The sequence below is a fragment of the Argentina silus genome (genome assembly GCF_951799395.1).
Source record: "Argentina silus genome assembly, chromosome: 19".
Taxonomy (NCBI): domain Eukaryota; kingdom Metazoa; phylum Chordata; class Actinopteri; order Argentiniformes; family Argentinidae; genus Argentina; species Argentina silus.
The window spans coordinates 16,806,142-16,819,769 of NC_139673.1; the positions used below are offsets into that span (position 1 = coordinate 16,806,142).

Below are 13,628 nucleotides of genomic sequence, written 5' to 3' on the forward strand. Positions count from 1 at the left end.
TGGAGTGGATGGAGCAAGCCCCTATTCCATCTCCATGTTGCAAAAATCAATTTAATATATAGCCTCCGGGTAGGGGACAGATATTAAACTGAATAGAACAGATTTTTGTTTTGTAAAAGTTTTATTGTTACAAATACCGTTCCACAAGCCATCATTCACATAAAGAAACACAGTTATATTTTTATACACATTTTCCATCATAAAACCATACTTAAAAGTTGTCTATAAACCCGGTATATGTGCATTTAAACCGAAAGTTTTAAAAGGGTTCAGGTGAAATGGTTACAGTGATAAAATCGATGGGTTCAGTAAAATGTATAAAACATTTTTTTGAGTATTAAAAGTGTGTTGTGTGGCTTGTAAAAAGAGAGTCTTTAGGGGGTGTCTTTAAAAAAAAAAACTTTGCTATTGTACAGAAATGGTGTGAGTCCTTGTCTAGACTGTCTCACCCGGTCTCCTGAACAGCTCATCGAGCCTGCTGTGTCAAGCTCCCAGAGGAGAACCTCGACCTTGGCAGCAGTGGCACTTGCGCAGTCAGGGCCAGACCTCTAGCATGGTCCGCCGCCCCCTCCTCCGAATGCGCGACGTGTGATGTAGCCCCCTAGGATCGGCCGATGCGATGCTCCTCCGGCTCACCCCGTAGAGCACCAGTTGGGCGTTCAGGACCTCTCCTGCTGGCAGGCACGGGCATAGTAGAGGGTCGGCAAGTGCCTACAGGTCTTCAGCGGCTCTGCACTCCCAGAGCAGGTGCCGCACCGACTCAGGGGCGCCACACCCCCGGTCTGGGACATGCCTCGGGAGTGCATCACGGCCCTGACCGGGAGGATCTCGTGGGCTTCCATCCACGACAAGTCCCGATGTCTGTTCAGGAGAGCAGGTTGGGCCACATTGCGCCAAACAGTAGAGTGTTTGCCGAATGCCAGCACGCTCACTGATTCTCGTTCCTGCACAAGAGAGGAGAGAGCGGTGGTTAGTTAAAATCTTAGCTTCCTCCTTCTCCATGTTATGTTTTCTTAAAAATTCTCTGATAAAATTATACATGGGGGGGGGGGAGAAGATTAAAAGACACAGGTGCTCTTAGGTCGGTAGGTAAAATCTTCAGCCGTCTCAGGTAGGACCCCATCAAGAAGCGTGCCATAGCTGTTGTTTTATGTTCTCTGGTTGGGGCCAAGGCGTGTTTTATGTGCAGTGTCGTGTAACGGCTGCCTAAAAACAGGTGGCGGTCCGGGAGTCCTTTTCCTCCATTCTCTGGGGCTCTTTTCACAATGTCTCTCCTCAATCTCTCCCACTTGGACCCCCACAGGAAATAAAAGATGGCTCGATCAAGGGCTAAAAGAGTGGTTCGAGGTGGGATAAAAACAGAAGTGATTAGTAAAAGCACAGGTAAAATCACAGATTTGATGATTTAAAACCTTGTCTTCATGGGTCAGTCGTCTCAGTCCCCAGTAACTCAGTTGCTGTCTAACTTTCCCTAGTACGTCCTGCCAGTTCCCTTTCCCTCCCTGTCAAACTTAACCCTGAGTATTTGAATGTCGGTCTGCATTACTGTCAGGGGGAGTCTGGTCGTGTCAGTCACTGTCCACGGTCCATAAAATTTGGCTTGGGTCTTGTCTCTGTTTAGTCTTGCCCCAGAGGCCCGTCCGTACCAGTCAGTCTAGTCCAGTGCTTTGTTCACGGATAAAAGGTCATTGCATAAAAGGTTAATGTCGTCCATGTATAAAACGCACTTGGCGGTCAGTCCCCCACTCTCTGGGATGTCCACAGATTCGTTGGTCCTTTTTCAAGATCTGCGCCAAGGGCTCGATGCATGCTGCATAAGGGAGAGGGGATAACGGACACCCCTGACGGACACCGCAGTGTATTGCCACCGCTTTTGTGAGTTGCCCGTTAACAAGGATTCTGCTGTTGATGTCTGCATACAGCAGTTCCACCCAGGCTAGAAACCTCCCTGGAAATCCCTTTTTTCGCAGTACCTGGAAGAGGTACTGGTGCAAGACTCGATCGAATGCTTTTTCAAAGTCTAAATTTAGGACTACCAGCCGAATGTTTCTCTCTCTCGCATAACAGATGGTGTCTCGGATCAGTACGAGGCTGTCTGTGATCTTCCCCGGAATGGCGCCGGCTTGATCCGGGGGAATCACCTCACCTAAAACCAAAGACATGCAAGTTGTTAAAAGTTTGCTAAAACGTTTACAGTCGAAATTTAAAAGGGTGATAGGTCTGTAATTCTTCAAGTCAGTCTTGCCGTTCTTTTTGTGTAAAAGCGAAACTATCCCTATTCTAAAACTCTCGGGTAGTCTGTCGAGTCGTTCAAAGTCCGTAAAAACAGTCAGTAGGTTGTGCTAAAATGTCCCAGAAAGTCAGATAAAACTCCAGGGGAAGTCCGTCTTGGCCAGGGGACTTCCCCTTCTTAACATTCTTAATACATTTATCTAATTCTAAGATGGTAAAATCCTGGGCTAAAAACACACTGTCCTCTACTGCAGTGTTTCTCAACAGGGGTGCCGCGGCACCCTTGGGTGCCGTCTGGCATCCTTAGGGGTGCCGCAGAAACGTGGCTGATACTAGGCTAATATAGTGAAATTGAAATAAATGAATGCATCATTTTGGAATCTTTCTTTTAGCTGTATCATACAGTTAAGTAAATCGAGGCACACATCAGAGAAAATAGTTCGGATTAATTTTCTAGTAGCCTACCGACGCTGCAATCAGTGTTTGGAAAGTAGGCTGCATGACGTAGGCGCAAATACTTTTATTTACAGCGCGCGATATCGGATGAGTTGTCATAGCGTTGTGCAGCGGTTAATTAGCCAGCAGCATGGACAAGTTTTTGAAAAGAAAAGCTCCACAGTCTGAATACTTTTTTCGTTTGAAAAGTGAACACAGCCGACAGGAGCAGGTGATGTTCAAGTGTGCGAAAGTCTCAAACAATGCACTGGAGGCTAGCTACCTGGTAGCCGAAATAATAGCTAAGGCTAAAAAGCCTCACACCATTGCCGAATCAGTAATAATGCCAGCCTGCACGGCTATTGTAAACAAAATGATAGGCCCACAAGCAGCTAAAGAGATCGCAAAGGTACCACTTTAGAACTCTACCATTGGAAGGCGTATATAAATGACATGTCGGCAGACATAGAAGACATGGTCTTAGAGAAAATAAGGCTGTGTGGGAAATTCTCTCTGCAAGTTGATGAATCAACAGATGTGAGTGGCCACGCACAACTTTTGGGATTTGTGAGATTTATTGATGGAGGAGAAATTCGTGAGAATTTTTTATTTTGCAAGTGTTTGCCGCACAAAACAACGGGAGAGGAAATATACCGTGTCACAACAGAGTACCTTGAACAGGGAGGTCTAAGTTGGAAAAATTGTATCAGTGTCTGCACCGATGGCGCTTCTGCGATGACCGGCAATGTCAAAGGTTTCATCAGCAGGATCAGAGCGCAAAACCAAAATGTTCGCACAACGCATTGTTTCCTTCACAGGGAGGCACTGGTTGCCAAGACTTTACCGAAATAATATCTTTCAGATGTACTGGACAGGGCAGTGGACATAGTTAATTTCATAAAGGCGCGACCGTTAAAGTCCCGTCTTTTTTCCATTCTATGCGAGGAAATGGGAGCCGAGCATCAGAGCTTGTTGCTGCACACGGATGTCCGCTGGCTCTCACGCGGAAAGTGCTTGGACCGACTGTACGAGTTAAGAGAGGAAGTCAGAGTGTTTCTAGCGGGAGAGAATTCTGCATATAAAGAGTTCATTGCAGATGCGCAATGGTGCGCGAAACTCACATACCTGGCCGATATATTTAAGCACCTCAATGAACTTAATTCTAAAATGCAAGGTAAAGAGGAAAATCTACTAAGCTCATCAGACAAATTGCGTGTCTTCAAGTCTAAACTCACTCTCTGGCGCTCGTGTGAAACAGGGGAGAGTTGAGATGTTTCCCCTGTACAGTGCACATCCAAACAGCAAAAAACTTTCTGGCCTTATCTCTCAGCATCTGCAAACCCTTGACGAGAGATTTAATAAGTATTTTCCAGCTGAGACCTTTGCTGGTTTTGACTGGGTTCGTGACCCTTGGAATTCGTGCGCTTTGGAGAGCGCAGCCGACCTGCCAATGCAGGCACAGGAGCAACTGGCAGAGATGAAAGAAGATCGTACATTAAGGATGAAATTTCAAGATATGACATTGGATACATTTTGGATATCATTGGAAAAGGAATACCCGATAGTGTCAAGTAGTGCCGTTGACATACTGTTACCCTTTTCCACGACATATTTGTGTGAACTGAGCTTTTCGAGCTTAACCTGCATCAAGAATAAGTACAGAGAGTGCCTGAGAGCTGTGGACCAGGAGCTACGTGTGTGTCTGTCATCCATTCCTGCGAGAATAGAGCAGTTGTGTGCATCCTCCCAGGCCCAAATCTCTCACTGAGAGTAAGTCACATTTACGCCCCCCTGTGTGTGTGTGTGTGTGTGTGTATGCGTGCGTGTAAGAGTAGTAGGCTACATGCGTCATGCATTTGTTGTTCGTCAGAGACAGTGTGTGTATTCTAATGATAATCAACATTTAAAAAAATTATATATATATTGGGGTGCCTTGAGATTTTTTATTCATGCAAAGGTTGCCGACTGAAAAAAGGTTGAGAAACACTGCTCTACTGTGCTGTGTGCGCGCTCTAAAACTTCCCTTAAGGTGTCCTTGCAAATTTTCTTTTCTTCCTATAAATCTCCATTAAAATTCCTCCACTACTTCCTTCATTTCTTCTGTTTCCTCAACCATATTCCCATCTACTTTCTTCAACCCTACTATTGCCCCCCCTCTACTAACTATTTTCTCAAAGTATCTAGTACACTTCTCCCCTTCTTCAATATCCCGTTCCTTACTTCTTAAAATGACACCTTTTGCTCTTTATTTCTGCTAAAACTGACATTTCTTTTTTCACTTCCTTTATTTCATCGTCAAATTAAAATACCTTTGCAGTCTTTTTTGCGGTCCCAACATGCGTCTGTTTTCCCTATCTTTTTTATGCTTACCTAACTTCCTGAAAAAGTTCCTAGTCCGGTTCAGTTTCCACAGACCTCTTCCTACAGTCACACCCGAAGATAGTGGCAGGGTGCATGTAAGCATAGCGTGGTCGGAAAAGAAAACAGGGGCTAATGTGGCATCGGTTGGCGGGCAGTCCCGGGTAAAAACGTAGTCGATGCGAGAGGCTTTGGTGCCGTCACCACTGAACCAGGTGAAGCCCTCCTCTCTTGGATGCACGTTTTTAAAACAGTCGGTTAGCTTAAAATCCCTACATAAACTCTGCAATAAAACCGACGTCTTGTCTACCTTAAAACCTTCGCCTGCCCCTTTCCTATCTTTCCTGGATAAAACAGTTAAAATCTCCTCCTACTACTAGGGGAGTGTAGTATATTTTGCTCTGACCAGAAGAAGGCCTGGTGGGTTAGGCCCTTGGAATGTTGCAGCATGCAGTTGACCTCTGTAGGTTGGGGGGATGGTAAAGGAGAGATAGTGGTGGGGGTAGTCTTAATTTAGTTAAGGCTGTGAACAGCACCAAAAGGTATACCCTTATTTGGTGAAAACTGTAAACATCACCATCGTATAGGTTGAAAATGTTTAGGGTAACGTGGACCTGGGAATTCCATGCCCAAATCTGGAAGACAAAGCAGGCTGTTTTGTATAAAAGACTGAACGGCTGGACTAGATAGGGGGGGACATTATTGACTGGACAGGAGCCCCCACATCTGGCCGTGGTATGTAATGATGAAGTTATGATTAATTAAAGACGATTAAACTGACTCATCCGGACCTCTGCAGCTTCCTTTCTTCATCTAAGTATATTTACTACAAATTGGCGTCACGAACAGGATTTGGCCAACCGATAGCCGTGCAGAAGAACAGGCCACCAGCTGGGTGTGTGCCTCAAAAAGATAAGTATCAAGTTGACTGTGGGCTATCGACCAAAATTTAAAAGAACCAGGTAGATGAATTGAAGGTGGTTGCATGTCTGCTAAATTTAAACAAACAACAAAGTGTCTGTGAAATGTTATGTTGACCTAACTGTTGGAGATACGATCCTTCAATGTAACCCTAAAAAACTCGGTAATTAGTTTGAATTATTTGGAGTTACGTCACTTAACATTACGGAACTGGTCTGATCAGCTGGTTGTCGTGATCACTTAAATTTAGGAAGACACTAAATGATGTAGAGACTCGATAGATACTGTGGGGGACGCCGTGCAGTGATTTCGTCTGAAGTCAGGCTACATTGTTTTGGGTTAAAGCCCCATTCAGGTTCAAGTCCTGATAAAACAACAAAAATTACATATGCAGGTTAAATTCCTGATAACAGAGGCCTGATCAAATATACGTATGCAGGTTAAATTCCTGATAACAGAGGATGCATCCTGGAACAGAGGCGCAAAGCTGCTCTCTCGTTCTAAAAATAGAATAGTTGCCTGCTTGAAAAGTTACAGATCCCTGACAGGGGCGGGTCCCCTGCTCTGGGCTATTTGAGCTAATTTCTTCCAGAGAACGTATGAAATAAAATTAGTATCTTACCCTTGTTCTTAAATTTGAGAAGAGAGAAATTTGAATTGAACAATATGATTGGGTGTGCACAGTGCAAGCTGTAAATATCTCATCTAAAAGACCATCCCTCTCTGTTCTTTCTTTCTCTCTCTCTCTCTTTCTCATTGGGGATTTCTATTCCGTGAATGCAGGGATCTGGGTGCTGCAGTTCGGCCTCTTGTCTCAGGCGGGTGGGGGACCTCGGGTGCGCGGACACTCGACAGCCTCTGTCCGTCTGACTGATTTGGGGTTGAGCGGCTTCAAGCCAGAAAACGAAGCATAAACCATATAGTGCCTCTCTGAGATTCCCTCTCTCTCTCTGTTCTTTCTCTATAGAATATGCTCATTGTAAAAAGTGTAAATTTATTGTTCATTGAAAATAGTGTAAATTTATTGTTCGTTAAAAATAAGTGTAAATTTATTGGTCGGTTGGGTGCGGTCTTAATGCTGTAGAGTATAGCCGATACTATACGCCCTATATGGACATGCTTACGTGGATCTTGGTGCTAGGCGGTGCATGTCAATGAAATTTACGATGTGTTTTTATGGGCCTGTTGCCAACATTTCAAGTGCACGTTGAGATGTTGGAAACTGTTCAAACATTGGGAAAAAGTAATGTTCCATTTTATGAAGTTTATTTTTCATATCTCTGATCTTATTTTAGTATAGTATCTTCTGTATGTTTTGTGTTGAATGTTTAATTATTTTAAGAGAACTAATCAAATTAATGTTTTGTTTCGAGCAAAACAGGAGAGGTTCTGAGAGAGAGAGCGCCAGATAGCAGTAAAAAGACCAATTTGTGAGAGACATCAGAACAGCTCGTCTCATATAGCCTACGTCAAAGTAAGACTGCTATTATTTGGTTGATGTTTGAAGTTCGCTATATGGACTTGTTGATTGATCGATTGATTCTTGGTTAATTGGTTAGGTGATTAGTTGGTTAATTTGGTGATCTGTTAAAAGGTTAATTGATTGGTTGATTGATTACTGATTTGATTAATTTGATTATTAATTGATTGGTTGATTGATTACTGATTTGATTGATTGGTTGATTGATTGATGATTTGATTGGATGATTGATTTGATTGAGTAGTCGATTTGTTAATTAAGAATAGGGTAATTGGTTAATTGGTCAATCAGTTGTTTGATTATATGGTTAATTGATTACATGGTTAAATTGGTTAATTGGCTGCTCCATTGGAGATAACTGACAATTGTCAATTGTGATCAAGGATTAATTAATTGAATTGAATTAGTGATTGATTATTTGTGATTGATTTGTAAAGAATCAATAAATACATTTATTAATTGTGAAAATAATATAATTAACCATTGAGTGATTGTTTGGCTAGTTGCTTAATTAAGATAAGGCGATCCTCTCGTTCTCTCTCTCTCTCTCTCATTGATCGGTCACTTCCACTAACAGATAATGGTAGTGAATTATAGTGCACAGAATAATCATGCTGACATTGATGGAACATGTATAACACAGGCAATCTAATCTGTTTCTAATTTTTGCGTGCTTCGACTTGAACAATACTATGTGTGCATCACCTGTGAAATGATATAAAGCTTTTGCATTACTGCGATATAATCATATCACAATTTAAACTGAATATTCAAATTTTTGCATTTTTTTGGTTTGTTTAGTATATACAGGAGGATTGATTTGGCTAGCATTAACAGGACAAACATCCTTGTGAGGGACGTCTGAGTCTGAAAGGTGTATGATTGTGGGGTGTGGAACTGACTTGCTGACAGGCATAGCAGCAAAGGCATCTCGGTGTCTTTGCTGAACCTTTTTTGTTTTAATTTGTTATTTTTGGCACAGAGGTGGTTAGAGCAGTTGTCTCGGGCGCACCTCCACAAACCTGAGTTACTTGGGTCAGTGGAGTCCCCTCAAGGGAGTGCTTAATTGTCCCGCCGCCAAAATGCTGAAGACTAGGGTTGAGATTAGAAAGTAAGCTTCTGGATAGGAAGATAGCCAGAGCAAGAACGTTTCACACTGGTATGGTGACTGAATGTGTTGATTAAAGACATTAATATAGAATCAACAAAATAAGTAACCAACCATTCAGCCAAGAAGTTGAACTGTAAACAAAGGAAGTGCCTACTGGAAAAGTGTCTTCAGCTAAGTCAACGGTTGAAGGAACAACAATTATGGGTGCGGCTTCAGCTAAGACGTCTACTCCAGTGCAAATGGTTGAAAAGAGCAACCCATTGGTAAAAGGAATAAGAGATAAAGCAGTGGATAAGAGCCTGGAAGAGGAAACTGAGAGATTAGTGAAGGAGACGAATACTCCTTTCTCACACAAAACCCCAACTGTGGCTCCACCACCATATGAGGGAAGGGCTACGCCCACCAGAAGCTATCCACAACTACCAATCCTCAACACAGAAGGAAGATACCTCATGGAAGATGAAGATAAACAAATACTCAAGACAGGAGAAGCTAAAACCACGATTGTTATCTACATGGACCACGTAGCCCATCAGGTGGAGTTACATTGCAAAGAAGAACAAACTTTGAAAGAGCAAGACCAAGAGACGCTCAGAAAACTTAATCAGGTGCAGTTGAGCAAGAGAAAACAGAATAAGAAAAGAACACAGGCTGTGGTTCTGCAAAACCTGCCTCAACCACAGACACAACCTCAATTGACACCAGTAATACAGGCTGCTCCTCAGCCTCCATACCCACAACCTCAGAAATGGAAAAAGGGGGGTCAAGGATATACTAGACAAGGAGGTTACAATCCAGAACCCCAGCAAGTAGTAAGACTGTGTCACTATTGCGGAAAAAATGGACATATGGTCCGGGAATGTTACAAAAGAGCCCGCGAATGCGGCAGAGAATCCTACAAGGGACGATATCCAACTCCAATGAATACATCCCAGGGACGAATGCAATGGCCACAGCAACAGCAATCACAGGGACCGGTGAACCCGAACAGGGGCCCGGAACGGGGGTTTTAGGGGTGCCCAGAGAATCTGAAAGGGGGGTGTCAGCTGGTAGTGTCTAAGCAGACAAAGAAGGATCCAAAAAATAAAGTTACAACTACAGAGAAGCCTGCAACCGAGAAAGGAAGAGACTGAATGTACCAACACCAGCAACATTTCATTCCTTCATCTCTCCCCTAGCTCTCATGCACACAGACACAACCATACATCATATCAACTAATCACCTTGTGCCTCTTAAACCTGCTATCTTATTTCAACTGTAGATTGAGTTCTCAGCTGTAACAGGCAAACCAGCCAAAGAAAAAACACATAGCTAGATAGAAACAAAACTTTTTACACAGATTTTATACTAAGTATATTTTGAAGACATAGAGACGCTATACACTCCAATAAAGTTAAGACGACACCTATCATGGCCTCCATCACGCAGTCATCTGACCATGAGATCCCAGACAACCACAAAGAGAGCTAGCTAGCATTAGCTAGTGGTGACACCAACGGGATTGCGAGGGAGAAACATATTGGCAGCGTTTCGTACAAAGACAACAATACTCTCTCTTAAGCTCAATACCTTAAGGACTCCTGTCACAGATATGGCTGCAATAATAAAGGAAATTGTCAGCTGAAACAAAAGGGGATACCAGGAAGATGGGTTTTGACTTGGACTTGACCTATATTTATCCGAATATAATTGCTATGGGCTTTCCTGCAGAAAGACTTGAGAGTGTCTACAGAAACAACATAGACGATGTAGTACGGTTTCTGGACTCAAAACACAAAAATCATTACAAGATATATAATCTTTGCGCCGAGCGACATTACGACACCGCAAAGTTTAACTGCAGAGTTGCACAGTACCCCTTTGAAGACCACAACCAGCCTCAGCTGGAGCTAATCAAGCCATTCTGTGAAGACCTGGACCAGTGGCTAAGTGAGGATGACCATCATGTGGCGGCCATCCACTGCAAGGCAGGGAAGGGCCGCACCGGTGTCATGATCTGCACTTATCTCCTCCACCGAGGGAAGTTCCTGGAGGCAAAGGAAGCACTCGACTTCTACGGGGAAGTGCGGACAAGAGACAAGAAGGGAGTCACAATCCCAAGCCAGCGACGCTATGTCTACTACTACAGCTACTTTCTGAAGAACCAGCTAGAATACAAGCCCATCGCTCTGCTCTTCCACAAAATGGTGTTTGAGACGCTCCCCATGCTTAGTGGAGGCACCTGCAGGGACAGTACCGTTAAAAACAGGAGTGACCCGATTCCTCAGGCCTTCAAGAAAGGGAATTGGCATTGGGATCCGCAGTTTGTGGTTTATCAACTAAAAATCAAGATCCATACGTCCAACACAGTGCACACAAGGCGAGGGGACAAGCATATGTACTTTGAGTTCCCCCAGCCACTGCCTGTCTGTGGAGACATCAAAGTGGAGTTCTTCCACAAGCAGAACAAGATGATGAAAAAGGACACAAAGCCTCTCAGAAGAAGTTGCAATGTTGCCAGGAACGTGTAGTTTATTTAGGACAATCCATAGCACACTGGACACTGTTGTGGCGATGAAGTTCCAACTTGGAAAAGGCGACGATTGCTAGCAGCACTGAAATAGTTTACGATAGTTAGCTACAATAGCTCTGACGAATCATTTGGGGAGTAACAAGTGTTGCCATTCAGAACTTTGCGATAGTGAGTGTTTCAAAGTTAAATCTAACTTTTTTAACCCTCCTATTATGTTCAAATAAAGTTACAACTTTGATGTTTCGGGTCAATTTGACCCGAGCAATGTAAACATGCAGAAAATGATTTTAACTGAAAGTCTTAAACAAGTTTCTATCTCAGCAACTTTAGGCCTTCCTACTGACCATCTTTATAGCCCAGTAAATAATACATGACTGCCCCCAACCTCCCCTTATACATCAAGTATTGATTGTATATGACTATTACGAAATATGCAAATCACTGTACTATCTCATTCATTGACCTAAAATGAAAAACAAATTATGTTTTGATGTTTGCAGGGCTTTAAGTTGATATTAAATGCTCATTAAAGAGTTCAAATGCAGATTGTATGTCTTGTATATGACTGCTAGCATATCTGGTGGGGCCTGGAACCATTTTGATGACATTAGCTGCAGTCAGTCTACCCTGTCTTGTAACTGGGGATCCAGACCATAGGAGCTTTCCATTTTTGGATGTCATGTTAGTTCTTGGTGGTTGAGATATGACAAGGGGGTTTATTTGTGTTTGAGAAACTACAGGAGGGTCAGAATGTCCTATCTCACTGGCTTCATTCTCATCAGAGGAGGATGCCGCATAATCAGGGTCCTCCTCAACATTATCCTCTGTCTCAGACACATCCTCATCTATATCACTTCCATCCTGAAAGATCTGTGACAGAACCTCAGTTGCAGCAAATCTTTTCCTCTGTCTGGTGGTCATTTTCAAAATGTTTAGTTGAGGCACAAATGCAAAGAGAAATGGTTTAGAGGGCTGTGTGTGCAGCCCTGTGTGTGCAGCCCTTATTATAAGGTTGTCCCCATGTTGCATGAATTATCAAACTTCTCGCGGGAACTATGTTTGCCCCATCCTATATACTGCGAGAATTATCAGTGTTGTTGTGGGAACAATGTTTGCCCCACCCCACATACTGCGAGAATTATCAGAGTTCCCGCGGTTATATGTTTGCCCCACCCCCCATGCTGCGAGAATGATCAGAGTTGTTATGAGAACTGTCATAGTTGTTATGAGTCCTGTCAGATTTCTCGCGGGAAATTTGTCTTCCCTCTCTCATTACTTCTTGAATGATCAGAGATCTCGTGGGAACTGTTTTCTCCTCACAGACACACACACACACACACACACACGGATGGACACGCACACAGACAGACACACACAAGGAAGGACACACACACAGACACACACACACACACACACACACACACACACACACACACACAAATGAACGTGTAGGTGCCCTCAGTATCATCCAACACAACAAAAACGAGATAGAAATCAGGGTTTTATAGAACAATAGTGCTAGGGGTCAAAATGACCCTAACACGACCGATGCGTACAAAATGTGTACAGGACATGTTTTTAATTTTTTTTGGTTAATTTCATGTTTGCCTTGTTTACCCCATAAAGTTAGGAAAAGTCATAAAAAATCTAGCTGAAAAAAGTATGTTAACCATGTTTTTAGAGACAGTAAACATTGAATTGGGTCAAATTGACCCCTAACATAATAGGAGGGTTAAGTAGGCTATATGTTGCTCATCTTGAGACATAGAAAGAGGATACTTTGCGAAACTTAGCTAAACATATTTTGATTCACTTTTAGCTGAATCCGCTCAGGAGCACAACTGAGATGTGGTAAGGTAACAGCCCATCACCAACCTACCAGGATGGCAGAACCAAGACTTGAGAATTCCCATCACCTGAAAACTTCAGATACCACATCAGGAGGGAATAGAACAATTTTTGAGCATCCCCCAGCCAACTGGAGCAGACAGACCAGGTGCAGTTCTTTTGGTGACACACGAAGTGGAGTTAGAGGTGAAAATTACTCCCAGAGACTTGTTGCAAGAGGAAGCAAGTACACTAGATAAGAACTTGTGGCTTGTCAGAGGAGCGAGTCAGGATGCTACAGGCCTCTGGAGGAACAATGAGGGTTTGATAGTAGCACCTCCTAACTAGCTAGGACTGTTGATACATGACGCTCATGGGCTTGCCCATGTAGCGAGGGGGGAAGTGAGAAGGAAAATTACAAAAGAATACGGATTTTGGGCATCATACCTACTAGAACAAATTGACCATGTCATAGGTAGATGCACAATCTGTTTGAAAAACTATATTAGAAGAGGAGTATTAACTCCTCCAGGACACATCCCAACACCAAATGGGCCAATGAAAGAACTAGTCCTCGACTACGTGGATATGATTCGCCCGGTAGGAGGCAAAATATATATGTTGGTTGTTGTCGATAGGTTTAGCAGATGGGTAGAAGCATGCCCAACCAAAAGAAAAGATGCCCAGTCAGTTGCTAAATTCTTATGCCGTGAGGTGATATCACGCTGGGGAATTCCTGATCGAATTTCAT

At 43.2% G+C, this 13,628-nt stretch overlaps 1 pseudogene across 1 annotated transcript; it reads left to right on the forward strand.

Annotated features, from left to right (window-relative positions):
* Positions 1–10,129: 10,129 nt before the first annotated feature.
* LOC310819874 (phosphatidylinositol 3,4,5-trisphosphate 3-phosphatase and dual-specificity protein phosphatase PTEN-like) lies at positions 10,130–11,048 on the forward strand (annotated as a pseudogene). The gene has a single exon. The product of its transcript is annotated as a phosphatidylinositol 3,4,5-trisphosphate 3-phosphatase and dual-specificity protein phosphatase PTEN-like (transcript).
* The last annotated feature ends 2,580 nt before the right edge of the window (positions 11,049–13,628 follow it).